Genomic DNA, 16,334 nt, shown 5'->3' on the forward strand with positions numbered 1-16,334 from the left:
CATTATCCGCATGTAGATCACTATCATCCACCATGCAGATCACTATCACCCACCATGCAGACCACTATCATCCACCATATGGACCACTATCATCCACCATGCAGATCACTATCACCCACCATGCAGATCACTATAATCCACCATGCAGATCACTATCATCCACCATGCAGATCACTATCATCCACCATGCAGATCACTATCATCTACATGCAGATCACTATCATCCACCATGCAGATCACTATCATCCATCATGCAGATCACTATCATCCACCATGCAGATCACTATCATCCCCCAAGCAGACCACTATCATCTACATGCAGATCACTATCATCCATCATGCAGATCACTATCACCCACCATGCAGATCACTATCATCCACATGTAGATCACTATCACCCACCATGCAGATCACTATCACCCACCATGCAGATGGGTGATAGTGATGGGTGACCATTATCCGCATGTAGATCACTATCATCCACCATGCAGATCACTATTATCCACCATGCAGACCACTATCATCCACCATGCATATCACTATCACCCACCATGCAGACCACTATCATCCACCATGCAGATCACTATCATCCACATGTAGATCCTTACCATCCACCATGCAGATCACTATTATCCACCATGCAGATCACTATCACCCACCATGCAGACCACTATCATCCACCATGCAGATCACTATCATCCACATGTAGATCACTACCACCCACCATGCAGATCACTATCACCCACCATGCAGATCACTATCATCCACCATGCAGATCACTATCACCCACCATGCAGATCACTATCATCCACATGCAGATCACTATCATCCACCATGCAGATCACTATTATCTACCATGGAGATCACTATCACCCACCATGCAGATCACTATCATCCACATGTAGATCCTTACCATCCACCATGCCGATCACTATTATCCACCATGCAGATCACTATTATCCACCATGCAGATCACTATCACCCACCATGCAGATCACTATTATCTACCATGCAGATCACTATTATCTACCATGCAGATCACTATCACCCACCATGCAGATCACTATCACCCACCATGCAGATCACTATCATCCACATGTTAGATCACTATCATTCACCATATGGACCAGTATTATCCACCATGCAGACCACTATCATCCACCATGCATATCACTATCACCCACCATGCAGATCACTATCATCCACATGTAGATCACTATCATTCACCATATGGATCACTATTATCCACATGCAGATCACTATTATCCACCATGCAGATCACTATCATCCACATGCAGACCACTATCACCCACCATGCAGATCACTATCATCCACCATACAGATCACTATCACCCACCATGCAGATCACTATCATCCACCATATGGATCACTATTATCCACATGCAGATCCCTATTATCCACCATGCAGATCACTATTATCCACCATGCAGATCACTATCATCCCCCATGCAGATCACTATCACCCACCATGCAGATCACTATCACCCACCATGCAGATCACTATCATCCACCATGCAGATCACTATCATCCACCATGCAGATCACTATCATCTACATACAGATCACTATCACCCACCATGCAGATCACTATCATCCACCATATGGACCACTATTATCCACCATGCAGATCACTATCATCCACCATGCAGATCACTATCACCCACCATGCAGATCACTATCACCCACCACCATGCAGATCACTATCATCCACCATACAGATCACTATCACCCACCATGCAGATCACTATCATCCACCATATGGATCACTATTATCCACATGCAGATCCCTATTATCCACCATGCAGATCACTATCACCCACCATGCAGATCACTATCACCCACCATGCAGATCACTATCATCCACCATGCAGATCACTATCACCCACCATGCAGATCACTATTATCCACATGCAGATCCCTATTATCCACCATGCAGATCACTATTATCCACCATGCAGATCACTATTATCTACCATGCAGATCACTATCACCCACCATGCAGATCACTATCACCCACCATGCAGATCACTATCACCCACCATGCAGATCACTATCATCCACCATAATAAATAAGTACATCTCTGGTACTGGAGGAATAAAGCCCTCTGTGTAGCACTAGTCATCTGACAGTAAATTAAATTATACTAGACAAGAGCTCAGCTCAGTGACAGCTCCCAGATGTGATCCTGCCATGTCTGCTATCAGCTAGGCTGGCACTATGACTGGCATCCATCCATAGAACACATGGCAGAGTAGTAGATGTGGTCAGTGTACCTGTATGGGGGAGTTAGGGGGCAGCTCCTGTTACAGCAGCAGTAAAGTTCCTCATGGAATGAAGTTGCTGTCAGCGCTCTTCACTCTTCAGCATCTGCATGCCATCTCATCGCTGTAGATCGGCTGCTAATCCGGAGAGGTCGATGTCCCAGCATCCTATAGTCCGCACTGTGATCGCATGCCTGCCGCCGGTAAACTTTTCTGTCCTACTAACTAGATGAACAAGCCCAGCAAGTGAGCGGAGTGAAAAAGCCCGCCCCGAGCTACCGGGATAAACGGCAGTGACCGTGCAGCCTGCACCCTGCCCTGTCACAGGACACCCGGCAAAGGTGGCAGTCACGGGCCAGCCCCGGCTGGATGGGCGCAATGACGAGCAGCGCTCTGTGTGTATTGTCTTCTCCCAGACTCAGCAATGCCACAAGGAGAAGCTGTCTGCTGCCTGTAGCTCCACACAGCGGCCGCCAGTGGGACAGCAGCGACACCTACTGGCCGCATCTATACTTACAGCTAAGACTGGATACGGCGACTGACTGACTGACTGGCTGACTGAGGGATTCAGCATCACGATAAGGCTGGGTTCATACTACGTATATTTCAGTCAGTATTGTGGTCCTCATATTGCAACCAAAACCAGGAGTGGATTGAAAACACAGAAAGGATCTGTTCACACAATGTTGAAATTGAGTGGGTGGCCGCCATATAACAGTAAATAACGGCCATTATTTCAATACAACAGCCGTTGTTTTAAAATAGCAGCAAATATTTGCCATTAAATGGCGGCGATCCACTCAATTTCAACATTGTGTGAACAGATCCTTTCTGTGTTTTTAATCCACTCCTGGTTTTGGTTGCAATATGAGGACCACAATACTGACTGAAATATACGTAGTGTGAACCCAGCCTAAAACATTACTGTAAATGAAAGGGGAGCTAAGGGAAAGGGTTTTTATCATTAAATTACAAAGCATTTTCAAAGGCTCCAATATTTTACCAAAAAAGTCTTTAAATGCTTCAAAGCAATTATTTACTTCTTAAAATATTCTATCCAGAATGGGGCATCCGCACGTTCCACAATTACAGATCATTCACAGAACGTGTGAATGCCCAAATTGATATGTTTTGAGTCTTAGGGTGCGTTCACATTGAGGAATCCAGGTTGAGACGTCCCCGCGGACTCCATCGCTCGCGCCTGTGCGCATCTCCGCCCGTGCCATAGCCTCCATTCTATGGGTGGGCGGAATCCGCCATCCGCCCAATAAATTGAATGGCGTTCCGTCACTCGCGCCCAGATGCCGTAGTGTCAACGCACATGTAGTGCAGCCCATAATTGCAGATTGCACTATGAATGTTCATCAGTATTTCTCTGCACTTTACGGACTACTACATAGAAGATAGCGAACCATGCTGCAAATGGGGGTCCGCACTAGCACCTGTCCTTTTTTGTTTTATCCTCACAGATCACAGCCCAGTACACACATATGGACGTGTCAGCGGGGCCATTGAAATCTATTGCTTCCATGTTCTCTCTGCAATTGTGGACAGAACTAGGGACGTTTGAATAGGGTTTTATTAGAGGGATTGTAGTTTAGCTTTCCAAGAATCCTAAATGACACATCTGGATAGGTACACAGTGACACCCCCACCATGTACTGTATTACAGTATAGGCACACAGAAAAGAACTGATCCAGCTCAAATCCCCAGCAGACATTTATGATGGAAAGTACCCAGGTGGCCAGACCCATTGTCTCACATCAATAACCAATAAAGAAGGGGGAGTCCAACGGCGAGTCCAACAGGTCAGCGATAACATAAATGTTCCCTCTATGGAAACAGATTACTGATGGGTGTGTACACGGCTATACACAATGTAACACACTTCAAACACAACCTGCATTCCCAATGGAAAATTCTCATTGCAGTATTTGCTATATTCACACGCATTTAACTGAATGAGCCTGACAACTGCCTTAATAATCTAAAAATAATTAAAAAAAATAGCATATATGGCATGTTGGTTGCTCTTTTTAGGTCCGTCACACATATCCCTGTGGTTTCTGCAACAGAAATAGGAGTCTTCCTCATATATCATTCTCTCCTATAATCCTGGAAATGGCTAGCATGCTGTATTCTCTACCTGTAACACCACACAGCACGTTGTATTCTCTACCTGTAACACCACAAAGCACGCTGTATTCTCTACCTGTAACACCACACAGCACGTTGTATTCTCTACCTGTAACACCACACAGCACGCTGTATTCTGTACCAGTAACAACACACAGCACACTGTATTCTCTACCTGTAATACCACACAGCACACTGTATTCTCTACCTGTAACACCACACAGCACGCTGTATTCTCTACCTGTAATACCACACAGCACACTGTATTCTCTACCTGTAACACCACACAGCACACTGCATTCTCTACCTGTAACACCACACAGCACGTTGTATTCTCTACCTGTAACACCACACAGCACGTTGTATTCTCTACCTGTAACACCACACAGCACGTTGTATTCTCTACCTGTAACACCACACAGCACGTTGTATTCTCTACCTGTAACACCACACAGCACACTGTACTCTCTACCTGTAACACCACACAGTATAGTGTATTCTCTACCTGTAACACCACACAGCACGCTGTATTCTCTACTTGTAACACCACATAGCACACTGTATTCTCTACCTGTAACACCACACAGCACGCTGTATTCTCTACCTGTAACACCACACAGCACGCTGTATTCTCTACCTGTAACACCACACAGCAAGATGTATTCTCTACCTGTAACACCACACAGCACACTGTATTTTCTACCTGAAATACCACACAGCACACTGTATTCTCTACCCGTAACACCACACAGTACACTGTATTCTCTACCTGTAACACCACACAGCACGCTGTACTCTCTACCTGTAACACCACACAGCATAGTGTATTCTCTACCTGTAACACCACACAGCACGCTGAATTCTCTACCTGTAACGCCACACAGCACGCTGTATTCTCTACCTGTAACACCACACAGCATAGTGTATTCTCTTCCTGTAACACCACACAGCACGCTGTATTCTCTACCTGTAACACCACACAGCACGCTGTATTCTCTACCTGTAACACCACACAGCACACTGTATTCTCTACCTGTAAAACCACACAGCACGCTGTATTCTCTACCTGTAACACCACACAGCACGCTGTATTCTCTACCTGTAACACCACACAGCACGCTGTATTCTCTACCTGTAACACCACACAGCACGCTGTATTCTCTACCTGTAACACCACACAGCACGCTGTATTCTCTACCTGTAACACCACACAGCGCGCTGTATTCTCTACCTGTAACACCACACAGCACGCTGTATTCTCTACCTGTAAGAACACACAGCACACTGTATTCTCTACCTGTAATACCACACAGCACGCTGTATTCTCTACCTGTAACACCACACAGCACGCTGTATTCTCTACCTGTAACACCACACAGCACACTGTACTCTCTACCTGTAACACCACACAGTATAGCGTATTCTCTACCTGTAACACCACACAGCACGCTGTATTCTCTACCTGTAACGCCACACAGCACACTGTATTCTCTACCTGTAACACCACACAGCATAGTGTATTCTCTACCTGTAACACCACACAGCACGCTGTATTCTCTACCTGTAACACCACACAGCGCGCTGTATTCTCTACCTGTAACACCACACAGCACGCTGTATTCTCTACCTGTAACACCAAACAGCACGCTGTATTCTCTATCTGTAACACCACACAGCACGCTGTATTCTCTACCTGTAACACCACACAGCACGCTGTATTCTCTACCTGTAACACCACACAGCATAGTGTATTCTCTACCTGTAACAACACACAGCACACTGTATTCTCTACCTGTAACACCAAACAGCACACTATATTCTCTACCTGTAATACCACACAGCACACTGTATTCTTTACCTGTAACACCACACAGCGCTCTGTATTCTCTACCTGTAACACCACACAGCACGCTGTATTCTCTACCCGTAACACCACACAGTACACTGTATTCTCTACCTGTAACACCACACAGCACGCTGTATTCTCTTCCTGTAACACCACACAGCACGCTGTATTCTCTACCTGTAACAACACACAGCACACTGTATTCTCTACCTGTAATACCACACAGCACGCTGTATTCTCTACCTGTAACACCACACAGCACGCTGTATTCTCTACCTGTAACACCACACAGCACACTGTACTCTCTACCTGTAACACCACACAGCATAGTGTATTCTCTACCTGTAACACCACACAGCACGCTGTATTCTCTACCTGTAACGCCACACAGCACACTGTATTCTCTACCTGTAACACCACACAGCACGCTGTATTCTCTACCTGTAACACCACACAGCGCACTGTATTCTCTTCCTGTAACACCACACAGCACGCTGTATTCTCTACCTGTAACACCACACAGCACGCTGTATTCTCTACCTGTAACACCACACAGCACGCTGTATTCTCTATCTGTAACACCACACAGCACGCTGTATTCTCTACCTGTAACACCACACAGCATGCTGTATTCTCTACCTGTAACACCACACAGCACGCTGTATTCTCTACCTGTAACAACACACAGCACACTGTATTCCCTACCTGTAACACCACACAGCACGCTGTATTCTCTACCTGTAACACCACACAGCACGCTGTATTCTCTACCTGTAACAATACACAGCACACTGTATTCTCTACCTGTAATACCACACAGCACGCTGTATTCTCTACCTGTAACACCACACAGCACGCTGTATTCTCTACCTGTAACAACACACAGCACACTGTATTCTCTACCTGTAACACCAAACAGCACACTATATTCTCTACCTGTAATACCACACAGCACACTGTATTCTTTACCTGTAACACCACACAGCGCGCTGTATTCTCTACCTGTAACACCACACAGCACGCTGTATTCTCTACCCGTAACACCACACAGTACACTGTATTCTCTACCTGTAACACCACACAGCACGCTGTATTCTCTACCTGTAACACCACACAGCATAGTGTATTCTCTACCTGTAACACCACACAGCACGCTGTATTCTCTACCTGTAACACCACACAGCACGCTGTATTCTCTACCCGTAACACCACACAGTACACTGTATTCTCTACCTGTAACACCACACAGCACGCTGTATTCTCTACCTGTAACACCACACAGCATAGTGTATTCTCTACCTGTAACACCACACAGCACGCTGTATTCTCTACCTGTAACACCACACAGCATAGTGTATTCTCTACCTGTAACACCACACAGCACGCTGTATTCTCTACCTGTAACACCACACAGCACGCTGTATTCTCTACCCGTAACACCACACAGTACACTGTATTCTCTACCTGTAACACCACACAGCACGCTGTATTCTCTATCTGTAACACCACACAGCATAGTGTATTCTCTACCTGTAACACCACACAGCACGCTGTATTCTCTACCTGTAACACCACACAGCACGCTGTATTCTCTACCTGTAACACCACACAGCACACTGTATTCTCTACCTGTAACACCACACAGCACGCTGTATTCTCTACCTGTAACACCACACAGCACGCTGTATTCTCTACCTGTAACACCACACAGCACACTGTATTCTCTACCTGTAACACCACACAGCACGCTGTATTCTCTACCTGTAACACCACACAGCACGCTGTATTCTCTACCTGTAACACCACACAGCACACTGTATTCTCTACCTGTAACACCACACAGCACGCTGTATTCTCTACCTGTAACAACACACAGCACACTGTATTCTCTACCTGTAATACCACACAGCACGCTGTATTCTCTACCTGTAACACCACACAGCACGCTGTATTCTCTACCTGTAACACCACACAGCACACTGTACTCTCTACCTGTAACACCACACAGCATAGTGTATTCTCTACATGTAACACCACACAGCACGCTGTATTCTCTACCTGTAACGCCACACAGCACACTGTATTCTCTACCTGTAACACCACACAGCACGCTGTATTCTCTACCTGTAACACCACACAGCGCACTGTATTCTCTTCCTGTAACACCACACAGCACGCTGTATTCTCTATCTGTAACACCACACAGCATGCTGTATTCTCTACCTGTAACGCTCATATTGGTAAAGTAAAGAACTTTTTGATTTTTTTTTCTTTTCATTTCCACGCACATATTATGATCAAGCATCTGTTATCTTTGAAGTTAAGCCCTACAATAAGGCTCTGATCCTCTCTGCCGTTTAGCATCATTTACTTGTGTTACTGCATCATTTTTGTGAATACGCTGCAGTACTGCAATGACACTCCAACATGTGTGAACACAGCCCTAATTTCACTCCACACTTCTGAACAATTAGAGAAATCATTGCAGCACCTGCTTCTGGCTGGTCAGAGATGGTGAATCACTCAGGGAATTGGAGGATCCAGCCAAGCCTCCTGGGACATCACGCCCTGCCCCCTGTCTGCATCATCAGCCTGATCTCAGCAAACACACACAATGTGAGACAGAGGCATGGAAGATTTGTCTCCTAAGGTGGGAGAGCAGAAGGAGCAGGAGACAATGTGGATTGGCACAGGGGCCATTTTTTTCACTTCCTGGATTTCTATCACCTACCAGTGTGGCAGAATTGCACAGATATGGTAATACATTGTATAGACACATACTGTATATTTAACTTTTAATGTACTTTTAATATAAAACAAGTTTTTCTTATCCGGAGTTCCCCTTTAAAAACTGCACTGAATCAGCATGTGTGGAATACTCCTAAGGCTAAGGTCACATAGTGTTAGTGTTATGTCTGTGTGACTTATACATTAGTGTATATGTTCCATTTATAATGGCTATCTCTTAGTGGCATTCCTTATACACAGGTCATTTTTTTATAGGATTCAGCAGGATAAAATAGTATGTTGGTCTACGCTTTATAATCCAGCAAACCCCAATGCATACATCCCAAATGGAAACCACAATTACAGCACTTTTGGCTTCCATCAGGCAAATAGGGTTATAGGACTCCATTTACAGTCTACCTCCGATGCTTTCCTCAGAAATGAAATGAAATCGTGCAGCACTGTACTGTCATATCTGTGACAGTATGTGTGTCATATCTATTTTTCATTCGAAACAGTGTTCCAAACACTGTTCTCTTCACTCTTGGCCACATACAGTGGAAGCTTAGGAGGGGGAAGGGGGGGCATCCCACTCCATGCCAATAGCTCCCCCTCTATTAACATAGGCTTCCGAAGAGCCCTTCCTTTAAATATTCCATTCTATTTGAATCCACTTCTGACTTTGACTCATACAACTGAATGAAAAACTGCTGCCCAATACTGTGGGGCACATGTATCAACGTGTTTGTGCTCTTTCCTTATGCACATGGTGTGTAGTTCGGAAAAAAAGGAGCACACAGCTACTGTCGATGTATCTCCTGATCACCTGATGGATGGACTTGTCTTTATTCCAACTCCAATCAAAATGAAACAAATCCATATTTATAAAAAACACCATAGTCTTGTACGTTTCTGGTTCTTCCTTAACCCTTAATCATAGCAGTGATTTTCTATGGACATTGGACTCATCTCTGCTTATTTGCATAATGAGCGCGCAGCATGACCAGCATTGGGAGTGGGAGTGGCAGGAGGGGGTATTTATAGGGGGCTCTATCCAGGGGTGGGTTCAGCCCACTCTCCCAGGATGACAGGTTCCTTTAAGGGCCCATTCACACTACGGAATCGGTGCCGATATTCAGTGCGGAACCCCCGCCCACGGAATCGGCACTGAATCTTGCTTGCTATGTGTTTCAATGGAAGGCCTCACGCCTCTCTGCTCAAAGAATTGTTAATTCTTTGAGTGGAGAGGCGCGAAGATCAGAGGCGCGAGGCCTCCCATTGAAAAACATAGCAGGCAAGATTCTGTAGTGTGAACAGACCCTAACTGTAAGCATCTGGCCCTTTAACTGTGAGTGCTGATGATGAGCACTGCAATTTACAGAGCAAGGAGCCATTGGCTCCAAGTCCTGCCAATCGCTCTTGTGGCCTCATACAGCTGCTCTCTCCCCCAGCACCCTGGCACATGTGTGATGTCACTTATGAGCTTTCAGAGTGGGGAGGAAAAAGAGACACCAGGGGGGAGATTTATGAAAGGGTGTAAATATACACCTGGTGTAAACTGCCCACAGCAACCATTCACAGCTCAGTTTTCAGCTCTGGTAAAATAAAAGAGGAGCTGTGATTGGATTCTGGGGGCTGTTTACACCAGGTGTATATTTACACCCTTTCATAAATCTCCCCCCAGGTGTTTAAGTTTTTGTTTTTTAATTATAGATAGAGGGGGATGAATAAAGGGGGATGAATACTAGAGACTGCTATCTATAAGGGAAATGCCTAAGATCTGGGATACTACCTACCGGGGGGTGACTTTCTATAGTTCACCTCAAGCAGCAGATTGGTTTGATTCACTCCTGTGTATCATGGCCTCATACAGCCGAAAGAATACATGTGGTTGCCTGCATGAGGTTTTGCTGTAAAGGTGTGATACCTATAAAACAACAAACTGACCTTCATGTGGATCATTCATGAAATGTTAAACTGCTGGGTTTTAAACCATCGGGTCCCACAGTGATGTTTTCCAGCAAAGATAATGTATAACCACACGCTAAATTATAGAGCATCTCTCGTGCCAAAAAAAACAATGGGCCGCTGGAAAAGGTTGCGTCATGTTAAATTGATGTCTTTCAACTGCACTGCTATTCCAGAATACTGTACAGGCTCTCACCCACACACTTTCACAGCTCATTCACAGGCAACAAAAGACTTAAAAAGAAGAAGAGAGAAAAATTAACATCAATTTATTTTTTTCTCCATAGATAAAAGATTGAAGTTGATTATTAGTCAGATGTAATTAATGATTGGACGTGTCAGACACGGCTCATATTGGTGAAGCATGAGGATTCTCTGTCGGAGAGACATAGAGAGGTAATTATGGATTCATTATTTATGGGGCTTTATAGGAATCCGAGTCCGTCATCTGTGAACTATCACACAGCACACAAGATTAACTGCTGTTTAAAAGTTACTCGCTCCCTGAGCTGCTAAATGGGGTAGAAATTGATGATTTCATATAAAAGAAACATCAAATTGTTGTCCTAAACAAGCACTCAAGTACTTATCCTCTGTAAAAGATCTGATGTGTTGGGAGAGCAACGAGGGAAAGAACATTAATAGTCAACTACCGTAATGTTCAATCTCTGTTTCTACATAGCAGATCAGATTTACTATGTCATTCTAACCTTCAGATATATTTTAGGGAAATGCATTTACAGTAATTCATTCATAAACACCTATTACCTGAGCCAGTGCCGGACTGGGGTACCTTGGGCCCATCAGGGAATTTAATTCTAGGGGCTTACCCTACCTATACCAGATATAACCAGCGTCAAACCTTTCACATTACTATAGTGACGTTGCACAGAGCTGTGTATGTGACCAGCGATGCCAGCTCACTGCTAGTAACTTGTCAGTCACTCTATACAAACAGCATAGTGTGGCACCCACTGAGCCAATCAATGACTGGGACGGGACACCGCTGCAGTCACTGACTGGCTAAGCTGGCAATCTATCAGCCACTCTATCAGTGACATTGCAGCTGGAGGAGCCAGGGCTGAGCCGTACACCAGACCAGGGCAAAAATTACTTCTGGCAGCTGTGAGAGAGACCCGAGAGCAGCGCTACAGGGCACAGGGACTGGTAAGTATACTTTCTTTATTATCTGCACGCATCTCCCTGCCTGCCTGTCATTTGTTAGTTTCACAAGACTTTTTCTTAAGTAGGTTTAGGTATGGGAGGGGGAGCTACAAATCAGTGAACATAATGGGGGAGATTTATCAAAGGGTGTAAAATTTAGACTGGTGCAAACTGCCCACAGCAACCAATCACAGCTCAGCTTCCAGCTCTGGTGAAAGGAAAGAGGAGCTGTGATTGGTTGCTGTGGGCAGTTTGCACCAGTCTAAATTTTACACCCTTTGATAAATCTCCCCCTATGTGTAGATACATGTAACATACAAATATGCACAAAATTTATACACACATAAATAGTACAGAAATAAAAAAAAATGCACATTACCTATGTGCATACATAGTACACACACACACCCATGTACATCAAATCCTTAGGGATTTAATCACATTCCTGGTTTTATTATTTCCCTGCAACACATATATGATGTATATTTATGGTGGTGTCCATGTTGTTATGATATGCTATGATTGGTGTAACCTTGTCACTTTTGTAACCTTGTAACTTTTGGCAAACATTGCAGATGTAGGTATAAACCTTGCGATGCATGTTCTTTCTTCAAGGTTTGATGGCCCTTTAATCCAGGGATATGCACATACATGCAGAAGTTCTACTATCCACTGCTCCATCCTACTTGTGCTCATTGTGCAGGTGATAGATCTGTGTAGCCGGCAGATGTCCAGCTTTATGACTCTGCAACATGTAATGGACCCCCAACTCCCAGGCATAATAAGTTAGACCAAAAATTGCTAAATAAAGACACAACACATTGTAATCAGGTGTCAAAGGGTCCCAATTTTATTTAAAATTATATGACAATAAAAATGGCAGACCCCTGACTCATGAAAAGTCACCCTCCAGCACTCAGGCGAGGAAAAAACCCCTGTGGGGGAAACCTCGAGGGAGACATGGCTAGAGAGTTGCCCCTCCCCTGGGCTTAGAGGGTAATACCATACTATAAATATAATAAACTGGACGAGAGAGAAATAGATAGCTGCAATAGATGTCACCTTATTGATGGCTAGGCAGATGCATCTCTTCTCCCTCACAGATCCAGGTCCACTTCTCAAAAAGGTGGAGACTTGATGAAGGGGTAGTCTAAAGCAGACCACCCCTTTTCCCCTGCTAGAACCTCCAAATTACATCAAGGGTAGGGGGCAGTAAAGTAGTCAAGCTCAAGGTCCTCTGGCGCATCCAAGATGGCACTGATCAGGGCGCGGTGCATTGCTTTATGTAACCTTATTTATGACATAAGCGCTTGTCATCACAGTGCACGGTTGCCATGGTTACTGCAGGTAAACACATCTGAAGCATTAACCCATTAATGACTGGTGATGCACTTTACTGCAGAGGTCACTAAACACACTTGTGACCAAGCAAACAGCTTATGGTTAGGCCGCACTAAGAACACTAAATAATATGGTTTGATGTGGCCTATAGCAACCAATCACAGCTCAGCTTTTGTTTCTCAAATTACTCTGGTAAAATAAAAGCTGAACTGTGATTGGTTGCCAGACAGTCTAACTTAGACAGTCTAACTTCCCATAGCAACCAATCAAATCTCAGCTTTAATTTTATAAGAGCTTGTTAAGATATGAAAGGTGAGCTGTGATTGGTTGCTATAGGTGATTCAGACCATGTTTTGTCTCTGGCAGATTGATAAAGCTGCTCCATTGCTGTAAACCTTATGATGATGATGAAAACACTGAAAACACATGAAACACTGAAAACACATGACATCAAGCTTCCCCATAATGCTTTGCAGTCAGCCCTTCCTCCATACCTCCCAACTTTTTGGAGGGAGACTTGTGGTTCACAGACATTTCTATACACTACAAGTCCCAGCATTTCCAGTCACTCACTTTAGAATCCACTGGAATACAGTTTTATACAGCGGATTTGTTTACATGAAAGAGACTGCTGACAATCTGATGTAATTGTATGCGGAAAGGGCTGCTAAAGAGTATTATTATTAAAGCTGTTGAAATGAATAGACAAGGATGGGATTCCTACCTGGATATTTATGATACAATTTGGTTGGTGAACTCCTAAGTCTCTCAATAAGTTCACCAATCAAAATGCATGTTAACCCCTAGGCGACCTAGGACGTACCGGTACGTCCTGGAAGTCTGTCCCCAGACGACCCTGTACGTACCAGTACGTCCTGAGCTATGAAGCGCGCTTCATAGCAGGTGGGGGCCGGCTGCAATCAGCAGCCGGCACCTCACCGTTAATGACACGCTGCAGCGATCGTGCTGCAGTGTGACATTAACTCCTTAAACACCGCGATCGTTTAAGTGTAAGTGACAGGGGGAGTCCCCTGTCACTTACCGATCGGGACCCCCGCAGTCCCGATCGGTAAAACGGACCGCCGGAGGTCTCTCACCTGCCTCCGTGCGGTCCGATCGGCGCTCTGTTCTCTGAGCCTGCACAGGCAGGCTCAATGAGCAGAGCGCCGATAACACTGATCAATGCTATGCCTATGGCATAGCAGTGATCAGTGTAAAAATCCAAGTACTGTAGGTACAAGTCCCCCAAAGGGACTTCAAATGTGTAAAAAAAAAAGTTAAAAACACCAACACACTACCCCAAAACCCCTCCCCCAATAAAAGTCTAAATCACCCCCATTTCCCATTATATAAATAAAACATATAAAAATTAATAAATAAATAAACATATAATATACTGTAGCGTGCGTTATTGTCCGTTCTATTAAAATATAACAAGCGTCATTGCGAACGGTGAACGGTGTACACGAAAAGAGGGAAAAAAGTGCGTGGATTACCGATTTTATGTTACATTATATATATATATAAAAAAAAAAATTAATAAAAAGTGATCAAAACGTTCCGATCTTCACAAATATGGTATTAATAAAAACTAGAGATCATACTGGAAAAAATGACACCCCATACAGCCCCGTAGGTGAAAAAATAAAACTGTTATAAGCGTCACAATAGGGCTATTTTATTAATATTTAATTGCCAAAAAAGAGGATTTCATTAAAAAAATATATATAACATTAGAGAATCTGTGTAAACCTGCATATGGTTGTGTTCGGACTGACCTATAGAGTAATTGTATCATGTCGCTTTTAACATATACTGCATTACGTAGACACAGGAACCCCCCAAACGTTACCATATTGCATTCTTTTTTACGATTTCACCTATTTATATCTTCATAAATAATATATTTGGGATTCCGTCATACATATTATGGTAGAATGAAAGACGCCATTACAAAGTACAACTATTCCTGTAACAAAAAAGCCCTTACATGGCCTTGTAGATAGAAAACTGAAAGTGCTAGAGCTCTTAGAAGGGGGGGAGGAAAAAACGAAAGCGCAAAGATCAAAATTTGCGCGGTCCACTGGGTCATTTTGGGCCTGGTCCTCAAAGGGTTAAAACACAACAGATATACGCATTGTGTGAACACAGCTTTCTCCTAGAAACAACTCCTCTCCTGTATATAGGATAGCTCTTCCTTAATAATATCCAATAGCCGCCGGCCTCCTGCAGCTCCTCCAGCTGCAACTTCACATACTGATGGATTGCCCACTCAGCCAATCACTGACTGGGGATGGACACTACTGTAGTCATTGACTGGCTGGGCAGGCAATCCATCAGCTAAGTTTGTGACATTGCAGCTAAAGGAGCTGGGGCCGTGACATACATGGAAGTCAAAAGTGACTGAAAATGACTTCCAGCTGCAATGGGAGAGAGAGTGGCGCAGGGGCATGGGGACTGGTGAGTATAGTTTCTTTATAATCTTCCCGCACCCCCCTGCCTGCCTGTCATTTGTTAGTTTCACAAGACTTCTCCTTTAAAGGGAATCTGTCAGGTGTAATGTGTGTCCCAACTGCTGACACTGTTAGATGCTGTTAGGTCAAGAAGACACATGGTACCTTAAATATATTTGTCTGTGCTTCTATAGCATAGAAAATGTTTTTATTCTCTGGTACAAAGACTCAAAGAGGCTTCTTCAAGCTCCTGAATAGCTAAAAAGTCTCCTCTCTTCTCCATCCCTGCTGAATTGACACCTGGAAGCTGAGTCCTCAGCAGGTTTAGGTGTGCGAGGGGGAGTTACAAGTGAGTGCAAATAACGTGTACATACATATTACATACATATATGCACAATACATACACAGATATAAA

The 16,334-nt window shown here is 44.2% G+C and overlaps 1 protein-coding gene across 8 annotated transcripts in view; it reads right to left on the minus strand.

The window, feature by feature from the left end:
* CSGALNACT1 (chondroitin sulfate N-acetylgalactosaminyltransferase 1) overlaps positions 1-2,685 on the minus strand; it is a 261,184-nt gene extending 258,499 nt beyond the window's left edge. For all 8 annotated transcript variants that reach the window (XM_069978162.1, XM_069978160.1, XM_069978159.1 and 5 more), the window contains exon 1: positions 2,296-2,685. The gene's annotated coding sequence lies outside the window, so the exon portion shown is untranslated. The remainder of the gene's footprint in view (positions 1-2,295) is intronic.
* Positions 2,686-16,334: the final 13,649 nt, after the last annotated feature.

The sequence above is a fragment of the Dendropsophus ebraccatus genome, chromosome 7 (genome assembly GCF_027789765.1).
Source record: "Dendropsophus ebraccatus isolate aDenEbr1 chromosome 7, aDenEbr1.pat, whole genome shotgun sequence".
NCBI lineage: Eukaryota > Metazoa > Chordata > Amphibia > Anura > Hylidae > Dendropsophus > Dendropsophus ebraccatus.